The 21,593-nt window shown below is 40.3% G+C and overlaps 1 protein-coding gene across 1 annotated transcript in view; it reads right to left on the reverse strand.

The window, feature by feature from the left end:
• The window catches only part of LOC104911392 (phthioceranic/hydroxyphthioceranic acid synthase-like), a 30,672-nt gene that overhangs the window by 8,877 nt on the left and 202 nt on the right, over positions 1 to 21,593 (reverse strand).

Genomic DNA, 21,593 nt, shown 5'->3' on the forward strand with positions numbered 1-21,593 from the left:
GGGACCGAGCCGGCGATCGCAGCGGGGTTGGGGCGAGGCGAAGGGAGGGCTTGTGTGCGGCTGGGTGAGGGGTCCGGCGCTCCGGGCTGTGCTACTGGTGCTTGACCCGTCGTGGGGGATAGAGAGGCCTGAGCGTGGGCCTTCGGTTTCTGCTGTCGGAAATCGATGAAAAAAGAAACCGGATTGGGATTGCAGACGGGAAGGAGAAAGCTTGATCCACAAGGTGACAGCCAGCTGCCTGCATCCCCACAGCTAGCGCTGAGAACGGCTGGTCACCAAAACGTAGGGCATTTAATCACCGGCCCTGTACGTCCCCAAGGCTGGCAGGCCAGGGGCTTGGTGGTGGGATGTCCCTCCTTCAGCAGGGCGCCTCTGGGCATGCCACCACGGCAATGGTTGGCCTGTGGTTTTGCTCAGCCTTTTGTTTCCCATCTCCTACGTTTGTATGCTTTGACAGTAATATTTTATTTCCAGGTAAACCTGAGTCCTTTTCCTGAACATGCTTCATTATGAAAACAGTGAAAGAGCAGAAAGGACTGGCCCCTGACAGTCCCTAGATGTGCTTGCACTGTGTGTTCCTCAAACTGTGTGGTTCCCGAGGGAGCTTTTAGAAAAATAACAAGGCTTTGAAGTTAAAGAATATTTGTTTTTTTGTTATTTGTTTTTTGTTGTTTTCCACTGTAGCCACAGAATTAAACCATTCAATATGGGTATTAGTCATGATTCAGATTATAATTCTATATGTCACACAGAAGGAAGAATTTTTCAGTATGGCAATCAGATCCTTCACCTTAATGATAAACAGACACATGAAAGCAGGCAAAACTTGTCCTGCATGAACATCTTATAGTTCATGCATATGGATGTGATGCTTTAGACCTTCCTCAGCATGCCCTTTAAGAACCAGTGTTTCTTTGTGTTGTCCTTGTACAGACTGAGCCATATATCATCTGACATCAAATCTGTCTGCAGCAGTTGACCTGTTTGCAGTCTGTGACACCTGTTTTAACTCCAGAAAGCCAGGCCATGTTGTGCATGTACCAGTTGTACTCCAGAAGCCAGTGGTAGTGGATGATTAAAGCATTTCAGCATAGTTCCTTCAAAGTGAAGCATTATTCACTAAGAAACATACAACTGTTAGAACTAAATATTAGCTTATCTTGCCATGAAACTTGTGTAGGATATTTCCAGTGAAGCTGTCTCTGATTTGGGAGAGATATCTAGCCTGCTATAATTCATGTCTGTCTGTCTGCTTTCCTGCATGCTTTTCAGGACTCATCAGGAGTCCTCGGTTATGACGACTAACCCAAATCTTTTCTTTAATAGTTGTGGAAATTTTCATCTGATTGTCTTTTATGATCCCTTTTGATCCTGGCCTCAGATTTTGGAGGGCCAAGCCACAACAGCATCATTAGCCTTGCCTGATTTTTAGTCTTCCTAGAAGAACAATGGAGAGTTTTTGACTGCATTTTTATTTCCTATTCACTTTATTGTTGATTTCTTTCAGTGATCTCTTTTACATTCTATCAGAATAGTACCAAACAGATTAACTTGTCTGCATATAATATTTATAAATTATTATACATTCATGCCTCATTCCTCATAAACTGCTAAGGGAAATCATCCGATGGTAGAAAACTAGCATAACTGGTTCCGAGTCAATTCCTCCCATATGTGGAGATGTATAGTGAAAGAAAGATGAAATTTGGACTTCAGAGTACAGAGTACTTCTCTCCATGCTTTTAAAGTCCTTCATAAAAGCTACCTAGTTCCTGAGCAGATCCTGGACTCAGAAAAACAGAAAAATGTCAGCTCCATCTCAGCTGCAGCACGTGTATGAGATCAGTGTTCCTAAGGTTTTGATTACTTTAGGGATTTGACAAAGAAAGGAGAACATCTTGAGAAAGATATCTCCTGTAATTTCAGTATTGAAATTCTCTGTCCAATATGGATCTCGGACACTCTTTGTCACAGTTGTGCTCCCCAAGTCTTGCAGCATCCAGATCCTACTGGTATAAAATTGCAACTTGGTGGAGACCCCAGAGCACCTTGTCTCAGTTAGTTCTTAATTTAAGGAAAAGAGAGGTGGTAATCCTTTGTTTTTCAGCCATTTCATTGATCATGAAAACAGGTCACTGAGACTGACTAACTGTGATTGCCTCTCTCAAAAGATGGGCAGTTACTTACAACACCTTCCTTAGCACTGAGATCTGTAATGAAGGATCATTGAATTTTGTGTATCCTCAGGGGACCCTGGCACCTTTGCACAGCTGTGTTCCCTTGGGCTGCCACTGAGGGCAAGCAAGGGCCAGAAGGACTTCCATCGAACTCATTTCTGCTGTGGTGTACTCTTAGCAACAAAGACGAGTGTGTCAGACATGAGTCAGTAACATGAGGGACAACCCGGAATAAACAAGGCCTCAGTCTGTGAATTCTGTGCCTAGGAGTCTTTGGTCAGTTCACTTCAACTATCTGCTTTAGCTTCTGTGGCTTAAACATGGAGATAATTAACATGAAGATGGCAGAAAGATCAAGGGCTGATTTGAAAAGGGAGCCAGTAGTTTGTGTTTTCCCTATCAGCACTGTCTGGTTTTACATGAGCTGTGAATTTCATGATCAGAAAGTGGCTACTTAACTGCATGGCTCTCCTGATGTCTCTTTAATTACCGATGCTATCACAAGTTAAAAGATGCTTTGAAATTTACAGGTTCTATTTAGGCCACTGGTGGACATCTTTAGATCCCAAAGCCCTTAATTCATAGGTACTTCTAAGGATTTTCTTAGTTGTGCCAACTCAGCACAGTGTCCAGCAGGAGCTGAGAAGCTCAGCCACTTCAGAAAGATGCTGACAGCGATCTACAGGTCTCCTGTTGCAAAGACATATTCTTTTATCCCATTTCTAGATTGTGTGGCTGACCCAAAGTATATATGGTCCTGATAGTGAGTCAGCAGTTGTGATTCACCATGAAACAAGCCTGATTACTAAGCTCATCAGTGACTCCTAGCAGAAAAAACATGTGTACACATGCTCAATCTTTTTCTCTTCTTCATGCAGTAATTTGCAAAGTTTGTAAGAGTGACTGTCATCACGTGTCAGATTCAGGGAAGTTCCTTTTCTGCATGACATCCTTAAACACAGTAACACATCCTTATGATTTCATATTCAGCAAATAGCAGCAAGGAGTGAAAGTACTGCAGAAGTCTCAGAACTCTGAGGAGGACTTCTCTGGAGACCACGGTGTAAATGTGATTACTGTGGTTAGCCACTCCTTTTCTGAAGAATCCAGCTTATTTTTATGAAGCAATTGCATAATATTTATCTCTCCCCTCATCTCCAACAGCAGCAAGAGCTGGGCACTCCCATTTGTTCATCCTCTCAGTGCCTGCTTACTTTCTGTAGACAGAAAGGGGAGATTTAAGACTGTAAGTACATTAGCTGTGGACAATTAAAATACACTGCTTATAGTCAGTTTTAAAACCTGGGTTACACATGGTGTTGGAGTCATAACAGACAAGAGTCAGCTGTTCGGAGAAGAACGAGAAGAAAAATAGTGTTTTGACCATTAAAAATGCCAAGACATATATGCCTTACGTATTTACATGACAGTGATATAACAGGATTTTTCAGAGAAAACCAACAAATATTTTGTAAATTGTTAAGAGCATCTTGCATAATGATGAGTAGATTCCAAATTTTGTGCTAAAGTAACCTGCTTGCTGAAAATAATAATAATTAAAAAAAAAATTAGTTGCTTACTTTGGAATGCTGTTATATAGATAAATGCATGGTGTAATATTCAAGATACACCACATCTTCCTTCTCTACTGGAAAATGGTGAGAAAGGCTTGCCACCTCCTAGTTCCATTCAATTTTGTTCAGATCAATTGATTAATCATTTAATCCCACTTAATGCAAGCAGTTGTCTTTAAAATGGCATTTTATCTTCCTGCATCATGTCATGAATCTTTAAACTAAGGACAGCTTTTAATACTGGATGACCTAAATATTCTTTCTTAAATGTCTCTAAGGTAACTATAGAGATATTTAAATAATGATATGAAGTAGATTCCTGTTTATGATGGTTAGATTCCTGGCAATACTTTCATTATATTTTAAATAAGAAAACAGGTATGATATTTGAGCTACATCTACCACCGACTGTTAATAAACAATGAAAAAGGTAAGAGCAGCTTTCAAAGGACACAGAAAGCACAACAGAGTTTGGGTATAAGAGTTTTCCTGCAGTCTGACTTTACATGTACTTCATAAACATTGAACAGTTTGTGCTGTGAATTGTTCTTTGTTCAAGTATATTTGTATCCAGTGCAGCACAATGTATAAATATTTACCATTAAGGTCAGAAGACAGAAAAAAAATATCAAAGAATAACTGATAAACCAAGTTCACATGAAGTATTTTCTCTGAATATTAGTGAAATATAAAGTAGTAGAGCATTATCCAAAGCTTGCTGTATCTACGTTGCTTCATGAATTTTTCAAAAGCAACTTTGGATTTGTTTTGGATTTCCTATGTTGGTGGTAGAGCTAAAGAGGCTTTCTGTGAACAAGTAAACAGTAAAGTTGCCAAAGATAAGGTAAGCATGTGTCTTTATGGAGTACTTTTTTACATTAGCAAAATCTGTTATTTCCCACAAGCAAGACAATTGGGGGTCCTTCTCAGAAAGCAGTTGCTCTGAAAGAACTGCTCATTTCTAACAAGGTTTTACTGTAAGTGATCGTTTCAAGGGAGAAGAATGGGGAATTGAGTTATTTTGCATTTCAGAAAGAACGTATTTATGTAACTTTCTCCAGTTGCTTCTAGTACTTAACATGGATAACATTAAGCAAGGAAGGGAAGAGATAACTCCATCCCTACTTTGGGATCATCTTATCCATAATCCCTTCTGAAGGTTTAGCATACCTCATCTAGCCTTTGGTTTTATGTGCTGGTGGGATTAGCTGTCAGCATGGCACTGGGTGGATTTAGTAACCACTGTCATCAGTATCTCACTCTTTGCACAACACAACACTCTTTGCACAACACAACACTCTTTGCAATCGTGAAGCAATCATGAAAAATCTGAGGACCTGGTGGGCAAAGGGCAGAGATACAGCATCAAGGCAATGACTGCCAAGTAAGCCAAACGATGATCTATATTAAAGCTGCCACACTCACTGGAAGAAATGCACGCAGAAATGTGAATTCAAATGGGGGCAACCAGTTTTATTGGGTCTAATCAAAGCCCACCTGTCATCAGGAACAGTAGTGTCCTGAGCAAGACCCTGTAATGGTACTTCCACAGAATGTTAGTGCATCCTTCAGGAGTTTGTGTCCCAGGACTTTCTGAGCCCATAGTGATAGTGTCTTCATCTACAATAGCTACAATTCTCTTCAATAATAATTGTATTTTGATTCATAGAAATGAATTTTTCATCCATATATTTTGAAACCATAAAGACACTTATAATCGAAAGCCTCCAGTAGTAAGGAGTTGTACAGCTAACTAGGAGTACATATATACTCTTCATTTTATACTCTACGCCTGCTACTTTCATTTGATTTCTCATATTAGAATGTAAAATGAGCAACTGTATATCAGCTTAGTCCACACCCCCCATTATTTTATAGATTTCCATCATATCCTCTGATAGTTTTGTGGCACTCTTTAATAGCAAAAGGAATCCTGATCTGCCTGATTACTCCTCCTGTGGTTATCATTACAATTTTAGTTATCCTATTTTCACTTTGCAATACACTCACTTGCCTACTGTATCTTTTTTTTTTTTTCAGATGAGAAGACTGGAAGTGTACAAAGTACACAAAATATCAATGCCAGTGACAAATGGTTTCTATGAATATTTTCTAGTATTTTCTAATGGTCAGTTATTTCACTTGTGACCACTAAGATCTGAATTGATATATTCATACAATTGTGTATCATATTTTTTTCTACTTCCTTACATTGCATCTTTATTCCTGTTCTTTGATTCCTACACTTTAACAAGTGTTTATGCATCTGAAATCCTGCACACTCTTTCTGGAGTGGTAACAACCACAGCAAAGCTCTTCACTATAAATGCACCTTCAGGATATTTTTAACACAGTATCGCCAAGTGGGGAAGCTTGTATTATAAATTGTGCCTATTGCCAGTTGTCCTGTCATTAGGCAACGATGACAAGAGTCTGGCTCCATCTTCTTACTCCCTCCTGTCAGGTTTTAATGTTTCATATTCTGCTTTTGTATATACTTGTTGTAGTTTATATTCATTTGTACTTTCTTCATTTGAATGAGGTTCCACCTTTCTACAGAATGACAGAATCACTGAAGTTGGAAGGCACCTTTGGAGATTGTCTGGTCCAACCCCTTGCTCAAGCAGGAACATCCAGAGCAGGTTGCTGAGGACTAGTTGATATCAACAGGTGGGGACTCCACAGCCTCTCTAGGCAACCTTTTCCTGTTTCACTCACAGTAAACAAACAAACAAACAAACAAAACACCACCAACAACAAAGTGTTTTCTTGTGTTCAATTGAATTTTTTTAACTTGTTCCCATTTCCTTTTGTTCTGTCAGTGAGTACCACTGAGAAGAATGTGTTTTTAATTCCCTTCATGTGGTATTGATAAGATCTCTTGGAGCCTTCTCTTCAAGCTACAGTCATAACTCTTTCAGCCTCCCTTAGTCATATTCATGACTTCATGGACTTGCTCTATTAAGTTAGTATCATTCTGATACTGGGGAACCCCAAACCAGACCCAGCACTCCACGTGTGGCCTCACCAGTGCTGATCAGAAAGGAAGGATCACTTCTCTCAACCTACTGGCAGAACTTACCCAGTAAAACCCAGGAAGCTTACAGCTTTCTTTGCCTATTGGAACGCCTTCTTAATTCTATCCATATTTGTTTATCTATATTTGTATCTTTCCAAAACTGCTATTGACAGGTGGTTTACAGCTATGCTGGTCCTCAAGTAGGGCATCATTAAATAGCCTGTATTGAACATGAACATTACTGCTGTAGTTTAACTTTTTGTCTTTCTTTAAGTTCTGTTTTAAATTCCTCTACCTTTCTTTTTTTCTTTTTCTTTTTTTAACGCATTGGATGTTCTATCGTTTGTCAGTTCTGCTGTTGAATGCAGTTGTTGTATTAATCCTCTTTCATAGTTTCATTTGAACTAGATTGTTCCTGACATTTGGAACAAAATCAGGAATTGTTCTTCCATTTGTTCTGAGCTACATGTTTAATGAAGAAGTTGTTTATGACATCAAAACCATTCCTAGCACCATGTCTTCACATGATATTTTATGTAACCTGCCTTGGATGTAAGGGAAGTTTTCATTGCTATTTGAGTTCCCTTTCTTAGCATCTTTGAGAGACTCAGACTGACTCAGAGGTTCATCATGTCAATCTTCCTCTAATCTCCTTGGTCAGGCAGCCAACTACACACTGCCAGTCCTGCATCTTTGCTGTCTGCGTGTTAAGTAAGCAGCTATTAATCTGTAAAAACCTCAGTACTAATAGAGTTAATAATCACGGGGATCAAGAATTTCCCCAACACAAAGCTGGTTGATAATAAATCTATGACAGCAGCCATGTAGCAGTTCCTTTATTGTAGCATGACTAATAAAGGGAGGAGGTGGAAATGGGCATTTGGCACAGGATGGACTCCAAGGTGATACCTCCAGCATAGCTGGAATATCTGAATGCAGTCTTCAAAATTTAGGCACCACTGAATGTGTGAGCATTACAAAATAAATACACCCCAAGTAATGCAGCCTCTTCTTCAGGAGCACAGCTTATTTTATCCACCAGCATACTAAGCAAAGAACCTTTGCTTCCATGTCCAACAGAGGGCTGATGCCAAGGCTGGTGTAACTGTGCTACCTATATTCACTTTCTCTTAAGCACTTTCCTCAATAGGTGGCCATGGCAGCACAATAACAAACAGCATGCATCATTAGATCTTAACTTACAAAAAGTGCACTATTTCAGGGTCTTGGAAGCATTTGCAGTGTCATGGTTCAGTAACTTCACTGCACATTTTTCTTACATTTAGAATATAACATTATTACAAAACTTGATATCAAGGCATGGTGATAATGTCTTGCAACTCTAAGAGGTATAGGTAGTTGGTATTTCTTCCTACCATGCCTTCCATAAACATTTATAATGATTTTGTAGCACATTTGTATAAACCCTTTCTTCTGAAATTATCTATAAACTTCGGAGGAGACCCTTAAACAATTACTGAAGTGCAGTTCTTTGAGGAAGAAGCCGGAAATTACGTAGCACTTCTAACTGAAGAACAATTTAGAAGAGAGAGCAAGGCAAACTACAATTCTATTTGAAATTGAAGCCAAAATGTAAGTGGACATAGTCAAAATGTAATAATGCTAATACAACCTTTATTCTCTTGCAAAAATTGCAATGGGAATCTACAGTTAATATTCATAATCTTTTTTCTTACCTCTCATTTTATATAAAACAGTGCCAGTAAATGAGCAAGCGTCTTTAATACCAAGCTGATGTACTGATTTCCAGTTATTTCTGTTTCCACTGCACAAATGCCTTCAGACCTTCATTAGAACAGTGTACTCATTTCTGCAAAAATCACAAAACTTCTAAAATGTTTGAAAGGTAAAACTAGTTCTACTTATGCAGGCAAGAATTTTCCCCACAGCAGATTGAGTTTTTCTTGATGATATCTGTCTCCAAACAGTGATCAGACTTAAGGTCCTGGATAGTAACATCCAGTATAAAGTATAACCTTCTGTCATCCAAAACACTTGCAAACAAACCAAAATATTTTCTTCTGGATCAGGAGTTTGAATTAGATGACTGAATTTTCCTGGCATGAGAGAATTGTTCCTTGTCTTTCACCTAATCCTCCTCTGTTATACAATACGTATATTTTTTTTGTTCCCCTTGGGTTTGAAAAGATTACTTTTCCACTGGGTTTTCTGCATCACTCTAACACTTCCCCTTGATCCTCTGGTTTCATCTGCTCAACTCTGTAGTGCATCTGGTAGCCTGAATGAAGTTACAGTTTTCAGATCTGTCATTTAGTCTTCGGATATACTACTGGGGTCTCCAGGGTCTTGTATTCTGCCTTCAAGATCTTTTGATCCATCATGCATCATCCATTGTGTCAAGTGTTTTTTTTTCCCAAAGTATTTCAATTACAAATTGATACTTAGCATTTGGTAAGGACTTAGAAGCCTTTGGTTTCCATTTGTTCATTTGAGCTTTCCACCTCAGGTCCTTGAAACATGCTGAGCTTTGGAAGTACTTTTACAGATCTTCTTGTACATATTTTTATCCTTTGATAATTTGTATTCAGAGTTGTTTTATTAAAATAATATGGGATTGAATCATCTTCATCAAACCGCTGATGAGACACAGTATGTTCACTCCTTTAAGTGGTGGGAGGTTCCAAAGTACTGTGGTATGGATCATTTCCTGTTTGCATTGATCTTTTAATAATCTGTAATAATCCTGGAACAAAATATTGTTTTCAGACAGAATACCTATTTCTCTGTCTAATTTAATGTTTGACAATGCATGAACATCTGTTGCTTCATTTATCAGAAAATATCTTTGTGAAAAGAAACATGGATGTAGTAGAGTCTAGAGTGTAGATCTTACTTGATCTGCTTTGGGAGCAGACAGTGCAGGGGCATGCTCTGTCTGGTTTTATGCCTACTTACAGGGAGAGCAGGGCAGCCCAGATCTGCTAATCATTCCCTCACCAGCTCTTTGATGTGGCAATAGAATTAGATATAAAAGCTAATACAGCCCTGAGGTTGCATTCGCAACACAGAAAAGGATTTTTTTGTCCTCACAGCTCCCATAGAAAGGCCCTTCCACCTGTCTGTGGGCAGGTTCCAAAATTTATCCCTTCAACGAATAAAACTAGAGGAGTTTTCCTTCCTCCCATGAAAAGTTGCTAAATTAAGATCTGTTGCTATTCGTAAAAATATCCTATCAATCAACAAGTACTAACAAAATGAGATGCAACTCCTCGTGCAATTCATATTTATCGTGAAAGGAGCAGGTAAGCTCTGCCTAGATGTCAAAGGGAGCTACAGGCTACAAAAGGGTATAGAATCATAAGCAATAACTAAAGCATTGTTTAATTCTTAATTTGTACAAAATATTGGATAGGTCCAGGGCAGAAGGTAAGAATGAAACCATCTGTATTTTAGGAAATACAACAGGTTATCATTTTCTCACCTCTCAGAATGATGGTTTCTTTCAGTCAACAGTACTTTCCAGGAGTTGTATGTGCCAATATAGCAAATGAGTCACATAATTCAAGTGCTACAACATAAAGAAAATAAAGCGTGCAGCTCCTAAAATCTTGTTTTGACTAAAGCTTAGGAGTGGCTCCCCAGACAGTCTTAACACATCCTCTCACTGAGCACTCTGCACACTGCAGGATCCCCTCTGAGGCCATAGTGCTGCCAAAGCAGTGACCTTATCTTTATCCCCGCTCAGGTACATGCTGCCACTTTCTCCTTGTGTGCAGTGGGTAAGCTCTAATTCCAAGCTGAAAACAAACCTTGAAAAATAAAGTTTTTCTTGTATCAGTGTTGATCCCACTCACCCCCTGCTGCAAGACAAAGGCAGAGCTGATGGTGAAGCAGCTGCAGCACAGCCAAGGAGGGCATCCTCACTTGTGGTGGTAGCACAGCCATTGGCCAGTCTAATCCACTCCTGCAGTCCATACTCAGCATGGATTCAGATGACCACAGGTTATGAAGACAATGGGAAACTGGCACACTTTATGTCAGTACAAAAGTGGCTTTATTTCCGCGTCTGTCTGCTATTACAGGAGCTTGCACTTCTGCATCTTAGTTATCTACATGAGGCTGGGAAAGGAACTTTCTATCTCCACTAATTTTCTGCCATTTTTTAGTTTTAGCTTTATTACTTGGAAAATTTGTACAAAAGTTTACACTAAGATATCTTGATTCATAAATAGAATCCATAAGTCAGGAGCTCTGTCTTGTGGCAAACAGTGCATCTACCTGTTTGAGGTATCACCATTTTAGATAATGCAGACAGGTGATAAAAACAGCCTCTTTTAATGAGAGAGATTCATTCAACCAGGCTAAGGTAACTTCAGCCTAGAAATTCCACCCACCCAAACTATGGAAACAGGATACAAAAGATCAAACATTAGATAATCAAAATTATATCAACTAATTATACCCTTGCATACATGAAACAGTAACCAGCAGCTTTGTGCAATGGATGTCATCCTCTCTAGACATCACATATGCTGCTGGGCTCACTGCATTGCTCTTGGAGTTCATATCAAGCAGATGACATGTCTGCAGCCAATACAGCCTTTCATTAGTCTTAAATTAATTCAGAGGTATATGCAACTCCAAACTTCTTGTCCAATTTAATTTTCCTGACTGGTGATGTTGAGACTGCTACAAACCAAGTGAAAACAGGGTTGTTTAAGGAAAGGAAAGAATATTATTAACAAAAGTGTTCAAAGACTGATAAAATCTACCCACTTAAGAACACAGATATTCCTCAGCACTATGCACTAGGTGATTTTTCATGGCTTTTTTACTAACAGATGTCAGAAGAATTGTACATTAACTATTTCAATATTTCAAGTTCCGTAGTGATCCAAAATTCAGAAGTTCTAAACTAACAGGCCTTCGTGAGGGATTGCAGAGTATTTTCTGCTACAGCAGAACTCAAAAAGTGCCAGAACTATGTAATTTCTTGAATTCACAAGGAATAAAATGAGGAAAGAATAACAAGCAAAGTAATAATTGTCATCTTCTAGTGTGATGTTTTATTTATTGTTCCTACAGCTTTTGGACTTTGCACTTTTCTTCCAAAGCTAGTTCGAATGCATATTGATCATGCCACACACTGCACCTTTGATCAGACCGATGTGTGATAATCGTGTGACTCTGATTGAATGGAAGTATAGCACAGTCCCTGAGATAAGACATAGGACTATGTAGAAATTTTGTAATAATTCTTCTAAGTAATCAGCCAAGTGCTGGACGAACTTCTTTCCATAGTTCCTGTACTTCCATTAAAGCTAAAATCCAACACAAAATATTTTGTTAAAAAATATGGGTTTTCCTCCTAATTCTATAAAATTTTTCCTACATTCTTTTTTCAAAAACATCATAATACGACTTTTCCTCCCCTTTTAAAAATCTGAGTGTCTAATCTTAGCTCAGTAAACTGCTGCTAGGTACATCACCTTTCCTCCCAGCAAGTGGTATGTATACATGTGTTGGTGGAGTAATCTGACCATGTACTGTATACTCAGTGCTCAGTCTACTGAAAAACAGAACATGATAGGTTCATAAATAGTTTCCTATGCTCTGAGCTGATCTGTTTAAAGTCTGCTCCTTGGGATTGTTTATAATTGATGACTGGAAGCTTCTTTCCTCTTTGCTTCCTCTTCAGCCCTGGGCTTCATCTCCTGACAAGTGTTCTCCCCACAGAGAAGCACTGGAGAGTCTCCTTTTCAACTTCATGCTGAGCATAGAAGGGTAGAGGAGGCTGCTAGAAGGGAATAGGAGCCTCTTCTTCTCCAAGAGTGTGTCCTGTCCCTGCGGTGCTCCCACTGGCTGGCATCCGGGAGAAATCAATGGCTCTCCTGTGCATCACAGCACGCTGATGCAAATATTGAGATGCAGCTATGTGAGTCTATTCCTACATAATTCAGCCCATCTTCTGTCACTTCTGTCTGTAAATCAAGCTAGACTCTTGCAGACTCAGCATACTCCTGGTGTTAAGTACGGATAGCTTCTGAGCTGTTCTCACAAGGGGCTGTGCCTGGTTTCACACTGGCTGAGGCCTAGAGTCATTTAACTGAATCTGAAGATTCCTCACACAGCTAAAGAAGCTGCTGGGGCAGCTATGGAGCCTGACTGCTCAGAATGAGGAGGTGTGGAGGTTACAGTTATCTGCATTGCACTGGGGTGTTCAAGACAACTGTCAGACCTGAGTGCAGAGGGCTAATTACCCTCTTCTGCAATCTCAGCCTGCATTTCCACAGACTAAAAAATTTCCCTTTATTAAGCATTCAACCCTATGGGCAAAAATTCCACAAGTTCTTTCTGCATATGCTGGGCCCTCTGCCTTACAAAATTCATGATGCATTATGAAATTACTAGCAGAAACCATCCAGAATCAACAGGAATGATAGGTCAAACTCACAATTTCTCTTGTTTCCTGCTCTCTTACAATCTCCCTGTACTTTCATGATTAGGACTGTTATTGATCTCTTACTAGCTAGCATGGAGAAAACACTATTGGATCTGGCAGTTTCTAGTGATAAATTTAAGTCTGCCAAAAGCTAACCTACCAGGTTTTGATTTTGTAGCATTTTTTTTTCCAGGAGTACTGACCCATTCTCTTTCAATGATGGTAACAATAGGAAAATCATAATGGAAACAGACTGATTTCATGCAATACTGCTTTTCAGGTCCTCAGCTGGAAGCAAATATCTCTGCTGTGAGCCTGGCAGCAGCAGCAGCACTGCTGTCCACAGAACCCAAGGTGCCAGGGAAGCCATGGCAGGGAGCTCAGTGGCAGTGGTTGCAGAATCACAGAATCACAGAATCACAGAATTGTAGGGGTTGGAAGGGACCTCTAGAGATCATCGAGACCAACCCCCCTGCCAAAGCAGGTTCCTTACACCAGGTCGCACAGGTAGGTGTCCAGGCGAGACTTGAATATCTCCAGAGAAGGAGACTCCACAACCTCCCTGGGCAGCCTGTTCCAGTGCTCCGTCACCCTCACCCTGAAGAAGTTCTTACGCACATTCGTGCGAAACTTCCTATGCTGCAGCTTATGTCCGTTTCCCCTCGTCCTGTCTCCACGTACCACTGAAAGAAGACTGGCCTCACCACTATGGCCGCCACACCTCAGATATTTATAAACCTGGATCAGGTCCCCTCTCAGTCGTCTTTTCTCAAGGCTAAACAGACCCAGTTCACTCAGCCTTTCTTCACAGGGGAGATGCTCCAGGCCCTTCACCATCTTTGCGGCCCTCCGCTGGACTCTTTCCAAGAGATCCCTGTCTTTTTTGAACTGGACACAGTACTCCAGATGAGGCCTTACCAGGGCAGAGTAGAGGGGGAGGATCACCTCCCTCGACCTGCTGGACACGCTCTTTTTAGTACACCCCAGAATGCCATTGGCCTTTTTGGCCACGAGGGCACACTGCTGGCTCATGGCCAACCTGTCGTCCACCAGGACGCCCAGGTCCCTCTCTGCAGAGCTCCTCTCCAGCAGCTCATCCCCCAGCCTGTATTGGTGCATGAAGTCAATTCAGCAGCACCCTCTGGGTGAGCTCCCTAGCTGCTCAGATAAATCTGATCACAAGATTTACAACTTCGCCACGTTCTTCTTCCTACAGTCAAGAGCTGAACAACTTGAGGTGTGCAGACTGATTTTCACTGTAGGTTTCTTTGTCATCCTCCTTGCAACTCAAAAAGTCAAATGCCAAGGCATAAGCCCTTGTGTATGATTGGAAATTCAAAGGCGGGTTCCCAGAAATCTCTTTTCTACAAACTTCACTCCTCAGTCTGGGTGGAAGGAGCTGCTCACAGGACCTACAGCCTGTGCAGGCTGTACAGATGCTGTCAGAGCCATGTTCCCAGGCAATCATGATTTCCAGGATCTACCTCAGTGTCCCATTTCTTTCCTATGTTTGCTTGGGCCACAGAAGGTCTTTGCTGAGTCAGCTGTGAAATCAGGATGAGTTTTTTCTACTCCATTCCCCATGCCTATCTGAGAAGCAGAACACTGTTCCAATTATGAAACAAGCCTGAAATCACGTCTCATTATCACAATCATCCAATATATATTTCAGCATAAAATAATATTATTGAAATTGGTGCACTGAGTGAAGGAATATGTGTGCATTTTGTGTTATTGAAGGGCATTCAGAAGCTGAGAGAGACACAACTGGACACTTAGAGAGCTTTTGTTTTCACTTACAGCACCCAAGTGTTTCCAAACTGCTCCTTTCCTCAGCCACTTCTGATCCACCTCTCTAGCTGCATTTTGGTGGAAGGGTTTGCTGTGGCAGAAATAAATAAAAGAGGAGTGAAGAGAGGTCTGTGGAAACAAAAAGCCAGATACAGCATTTTCACAATGCTGTCTTTAGAATGATATGCTTCATTCAGTGCACTTTCTGTACATTAAACACATTAAAGCCTATTTAGTGACTCACATTTGCCCAATACAGCAACATACAGAGCTCAAATAAATCTAGTCAGAGTTTTAGCTCTAAACATCAGACATATATAATTACATTCACCATCATGTATTATCAGCTATTATCATTATACCTCTTAGGAGCCAGTGTGGCCAGTGAAGTATTGGTGCTGATTCTTTTCCTCCTGCCAAAGACATTAAAGCAGAGATATTCTGGTATGGAAATGAGGTTCTGCTGTTATCAATCGGTTCCAGTGCCCTTGATAGCTTTCACAGCTTGCTGATGTCAGTATCAAAATGTGGCACGAGTGACCACCTGTTGTACAGCCTGTCATAGTACAAACTCATGGCTTCAAAACAACCAGCGGTCTGGCTTTGTCCTTGTCTGTCTCGTAACATGAGAGAGCACCCGTAAGAGATTCTTCATGAAGCATGGATTTGTGGTTCTTCTCAAAGACTTCATGAATATCCACTTTTTCCAAAAGCCACGATGTGCCAGGCCTCTGCATTGCTGCCCAGTGGTGGTTACTGCAAAATTATGGTGTGCTCTAATTTGACCCAAAGGACACACCACTAAAACAGACTGATCTTAACTGTGTGCCAACACTGATGCAGGGAGATGTCATCTGGTCTGCCTGACCTCAGAGCAGAGTTGGACACAAAAGGTGAACATGTGAGGTTGTCCTTGTGCGATGCTGCAGGATGAAGCAGCTGGAAATGAGTCTTCTGAACCAGGACTACATACTACTTCATACTACATATTGGGCTACAGCTTAATACATCCTCACTAGATAAAGAGGAGGGGAAGTCTCTGGTGGTCTTAATGAGTTTTGAAAGAGCAGCATTAAGCACCTCCTGTCTCACTAGCTAATGGCACTGTAGTTCTGTGCAATCATTTCAACACAGCAAAACAAAGTTAGTTTGCTTTCCATAGAAGCTACTTAATTTCTCTCTCTGTTTTGTTTTGTTTCAATATTTCAGCTTCTCTATAAGCCAACTTTATTTTTCAATATCACTGATACTCTCCTAGTACTCTCCTAATACTGCAGTTGGCTATAATATCTTTCAGGAATAGCAGGACTCTGCACAAGTCTGTTTTGGAGGCAAAAGTATGCAAAAAAGGTCTAAACCCAAAACTAAACCTTTTTGTGTATCAGTGCTTGGTCATAGTTCCCATAGGTATCAAAAATAGTTGACCTTCTAAAACAGCTGGTGATTGCCTTTATCTCAGAAGAGGAAAATGTAGATGCAGCCTGACTACTAGGAAAAGAAGATCTGAAACTTGTCCTGCAAATGTACACAGTGATAAGGTATTTGTTGTTATTTTAAGTCTGAACCGTGTGGTAGATTAAATAAATGTTCTTTCAGTCTCTGATCAAATCTATTTTTTTTTCTGTAACAGTTGGATAGACACCTTTCCCAATGGCTACAGAGGGAGAGCAAACTCACTTTTTCTGACACTGTAAGACAATATTCATGAACCTTTGGGATAATAGGAAGAGATCTCTTTCAAGCAGGATCTTCTAAACCCTAGAAATTCAGAGAACTTTGAAGGAGAAAGATCTGGGCACCAGAGCAGAATTCACTATCAGTACAGTCAGTTAAATTAGTACTGTAACATCTTCTGTTTCTTCCACTGACTTTAAAGGATGACCAGCACAGATATAGGCATCTATACTGTAGCCATTAAATCAGCTGCACCCTCCTGCACTCATTGCTTGGCCAAACAGGGCCAGAAAGTTGGTGTGAACTGTGCCTAGCAGCCACCTGTAAAAGCAATTCCCAAAGTGAGGTTATGACCCAGAGCAGGGCTAAGGCAGCCTCCAGGTGCAGGCACAACCTGATGGAAATGCAGTTGTTTGTGCTGATATTGTGCGACTGTGAATCCGACAGAGGTGTTGAAGGTGAAAAGGGTGGTACTGCAGACCCACACCCAAAGTTCTTGGTCACCTCTGACAAACACACTTGCTTCAAACTAGAATGGAAATATTGTGGCTATTTGAGGAAACAAAGGGCCCACATTAGGTTTCATTGCCCGCTACCTTCTGGGACGCTTTTGTGGTCCTGCATTAAAAGAAGACATGGCAGCAAGATGTTGAAAGGAGCTGCTGTAGAAAGGAAAATGTCTCCTTAGTAAGATTTTCACACAAAGAAAAGAGAGAGGCTTTTGAAAGCACCCAGGATACGCAGTACATAGAATAATGGGACATAAATGGAAGAAAAGCCAAAGCTATTAAATTATGTTTTGTCTGTCCTTGATGTTGAAAATTGTTACTATTCAGCAGAGTCTAGTCCATATTTGTTTTGTTTCAATGTCTGGAATACTTTGCATTTCACCCTAATAATCCACTCTGTTCTAAATGTTTATACAGCATGATTTACTACAATGTGGATGTGTAATTATTGCGATGATTAGACAAAACATCTTTGACAAGAAAGGAAAACAGTAGTTAATAATGTTTTCCATCTGTTTGGTAAAACCTCACTTAAAAAGAAAGAGCCCCTTAGCATACAGCAGGGTCCAAGGCAACACCTATGCAAGTACATGACAGCAGTATAAATGCCTAATGAATTCATTCTGATCATTGCTCACACATTTTTGAAAGCACTACCATCTGTTTTATAGATAAATATTACAGTAATTAATGTCAGCACATGTTTATATTATATCATTTCCAGAGTCTTATTTTAGAGTTAAGACCTTTTTCTTTTCAGGGGGAATAACAGCATATTTTAAGCTATTGGCAGGAAATGCAATGTTATTAGGATAAAATGAGTGAATTTCAGTAATGGCTCACTTCTTTATTGGAAAACTTTAGAGCATTTAATGCTTCTGTTCTTCATTAAAGGCCAAATATTGGGTCAGTGCCTATTCGTGGAAAGCCCAAAAGAAACTCAAGCACTGCTGAATGAGGTAAAACTATAGTGAATAATACCACAAAATATTTGAACTCCTGAAATTGGTATTTTAAGTCCCTTTGGCACCATCCTGATGACAGGGCAATGAGGGCTTTCTAATGCCTGGCACTGGGCACTCTGGCTCCAGAGTAGCAAATGATACAGGTTTAAATTAAAAGCATGGGTTAGCTCTCACAGAGTCACATCCCTCCTGTGCTCTGTTGCTTCTCTTTTTGTAAGGCCCTGACGTTGTTGTCTTCATCACTGATAGTGAATTAGCCTCTCATTAGCAGCAAAGCCAATTCTTTTCATTTAAAAATTACTGTTTCCCCAGCCAAAATGTTAAGGAAGGTGTCCATAACAGTGCACGCCCAGGGAATTAATCTGATTCTCATTTAAAACTTCAGCATATATGATGTGCCAGTCAAAGTTTTGGTGAAAAACCCACTGAAGTCAATTAAAGACTTCTGTTGACTTCTCTGGGCTTCAAATCAGGATTTATCTCTACTTGAGCTCCAAGAAAAATAAGCTCCAGATGTACAAAAACGTGGATGACAGTCCTGAAACATAACTGTTTTCATTGTTCATTATATCAGTAACTTTCTCTGTCCCGGTGAAACTGAGTCACAGCTGAACATTTCCGGTTCTTTTGCCAGTACTCCATTTACCTGTACAAACACCTGCTGTTGGGAAATCTTTGTCTGGTGACAGAGATGGGTGAAACTTGTTTCTGATATGGTTTTAGTTACATCTCTTGTTTCCATACTACACTCTGTTCTGCCAGGTCCAACTTTCACTTGAGTGTTAGTGTAAAATGTCTATTTGATGTTTTATCTTTTTGTATTATTTTATTTTTTTAACAAGAGCTGCAGCAGATGCTTCAGTTGCCGAATCTACTTGACATTTAAGCATCTCTGGAGAGACTTAAATCTTCTAACACTACTCAGTACACTCTGAGCAGCCAATAGATTTTCCTGGATGTCTTCCACCATGGATTCCACTTAAGCAAGGTTCCTAAGTATCCATCTAAGTTTCCAGCCAAGTAACTGCTGCTCAGATGTCTTGCAAAGAAAGCCACTCCATGCTTATTTCCATTAGAAATAGAGAAATAACTCAAAAGGGCAGAAAAGTTGTGGAATAAGAGAATTGAGAAATAGCAGCCCTATACTTGCAGAGTGAATCTGTTGTTCCCCGAATGCCAATTACCTGCTGCTTAAAAACTCCACAAATTTCTGGGCATTTGTAAGAGCTTCCTGTGGGATTGATTGTACTCTCCTGGATGACACAATGTCCAAAAGTCCCATAAAAGATGGTAGAAATATGCCTTCAGTGACCTCAGTACCCGAAGTCATGAAGATAGCTGCAAAGATCCTGCTTTCTCTCTTGAAAAATTAAAGAAGTTACAATAATTTTTAAAAAGACAAAGCAAGCTGGCAGCAATCTGCCAAAGACCACTGAAGTAGCATGTTCAGCCTTCTCACATCCAGCAAGAGAAAACAACCAGTTGCAGCTTCATAGAGGTAATGGTGACTTTGGAAAAATAAACTCCCCAAAGTCCAGAAAGCCTGTCTAAATTTAGGAGGGGTTTGCTGTAGTGTTACAAATAAAAAGAAGAAAACAAAATTATTTTGAAGATCAATTTGTAGTCAAGATTGTGTGGTGTGGTTGATAGTAACAGCATGAGACTGGATTCTGTGGCTTAGGAAGCACCTTCTTTTATTATTCCTGTGTAAAGAGATCAAACCACAAAATTCACACTCATGCCTAGAGCTGACCTGTTTTATCCTCCAAGGGAAAGGGAAGGAAAGCAGCAAAGTTTCAGAAATGTGGGTTATATCATTATGTGAGTATCCTGCAAAGTTCTGCTCCAGATTTAAACTGCTGCCAGCCGTGAGCAGCATTCAGCTTGGGAGTTACACATCAAGCTCTAAAATGCACGTACATTCACGTACGCCTTGTGGCCATCTGCATCTCCTTCCTTCAGGGGATGCTGAAGGATGAAATATTAAATATTAAATAGCAGCACAGAGCTAGAAATCACTGCCCTCAAGAGAATGCTGTAGTTGCGATTCTGAGCACGAGGTTGGAGTCAGAAGTAAAGAAGGGTATATCATATACCTCTGAAAGAGCCAGGGGATTTGGGCTGGGGAAGATAATGATATGAATGGCTCATGGCTTCAGTACTGGTGTTGACACTAGTAGTTTAAGCTCTCTGTGACCAGAAGCAGGGAGACACTTCATTTTGTCTTATCTAAAATACAGTGAGTGCCTTTCCCAGAACAGCACTTCTCAAAATAGTTCTCGGATGCTCATCTGCTCTGTTCTGACGGCAGTGTGCAATTTGTCAAGTCACCCGTGCCACTTCCTGGGCACGTTCCCTAGTGATTTTCCAGCCAATTAGTAGCCTGGATTAATTTTGCCTATTGAAATGGCTACCTAGACACTTCAGGAAAGGTCTCTTGGTTACAAAGGAAGTGTATCAAACAACATGACTGCAAAATGCATCATAGTAATCAACAAAAATTTTATGGCCGTGTTTTGCAAGCTCTGGTATTTGTAAATGGAGCAACAACTATAAGCTTTGGAGTTCCACTCTTACATGTAAAACAGCTCAAGTTCTCTAAAGTTGTGATTTTGGTATCCTGATATGTGGGGGGAAAAGAAAGGGTAGGCAAAACTTTGGTGTATTCAAATTGTACAGAATAAAGGGTTGTTTCTATAGAAATGATCATTTCAGTAGAGTATGGAATAGAATCTGGCATAGAAAATACAGCACTTGTAGATCCAGGAGAGCTTTCGATTGTTTCGGCTGTTTACTTCTATGTCAATACTCCATTCCTCTGCCTGTCTAATCAAGTAAGAAGAGCTGGGACTGGACTTCTGTTTCAAAACTTCTATATAACAGAAAAGTCTTAAATAGGAGAAACACCAAATTCAGCCCAAAGGAGCGGTTTCACATTTCTCAAGGTAAAGAATGACAAAGAGAAGTATCCAGCAATTTCAGTGTTAGCTTCACCAACTCTTCTGTTTCCACAGCTGCTCTTGCTATTGTCTGAATAGGGTGTGACCGCCTGCTTTTTGCCGCTGTATTTCTGTATAAATCTGTTGATTTAGCTCAATAGCACACAGGAAAACTAGGCAAGACACATGACTGGCTGAAGACTGCAAATCTACTAGCACCACTGATAAAAAGGCTATTCATTTAGGTGTCCTACCCTTATCTCACTGCTAAACTCACTGCAATAGATTTGCGTGTGGACGCAGCAGATTCGAGGATGTGTGGCAGAGGCAGGTGAGAGGCTGTTCAAAGCAAGGCAGCCATGCAGAGCCAGAAGAATGGAGTGGCTTGGAACAGTCCTTGGCAAGTTTCAGTATGCTTGTAATATTTGAGCTGGCTCAAATGGCACGTGTGACAGCTATCTCAATGAACTGCTGGTTTTGTCAGCAGCTTGATCCAAAGGAAAAGAAAGAAAATTAAAATA

This window comes from Meleagris gallopavo, chromosome 6, assembly GCF_000146605.3.
Source record: "Meleagris gallopavo isolate NT-WF06-2002-E0010 breed Aviagen turkey brand Nicholas breeding stock chromosome 6, Turkey_5.1, whole genome shotgun sequence".
Classification (NCBI taxonomy): Eukaryota; Metazoa; Chordata; class Aves; order Galliformes; family Phasianidae; genus Meleagris; species Meleagris gallopavo.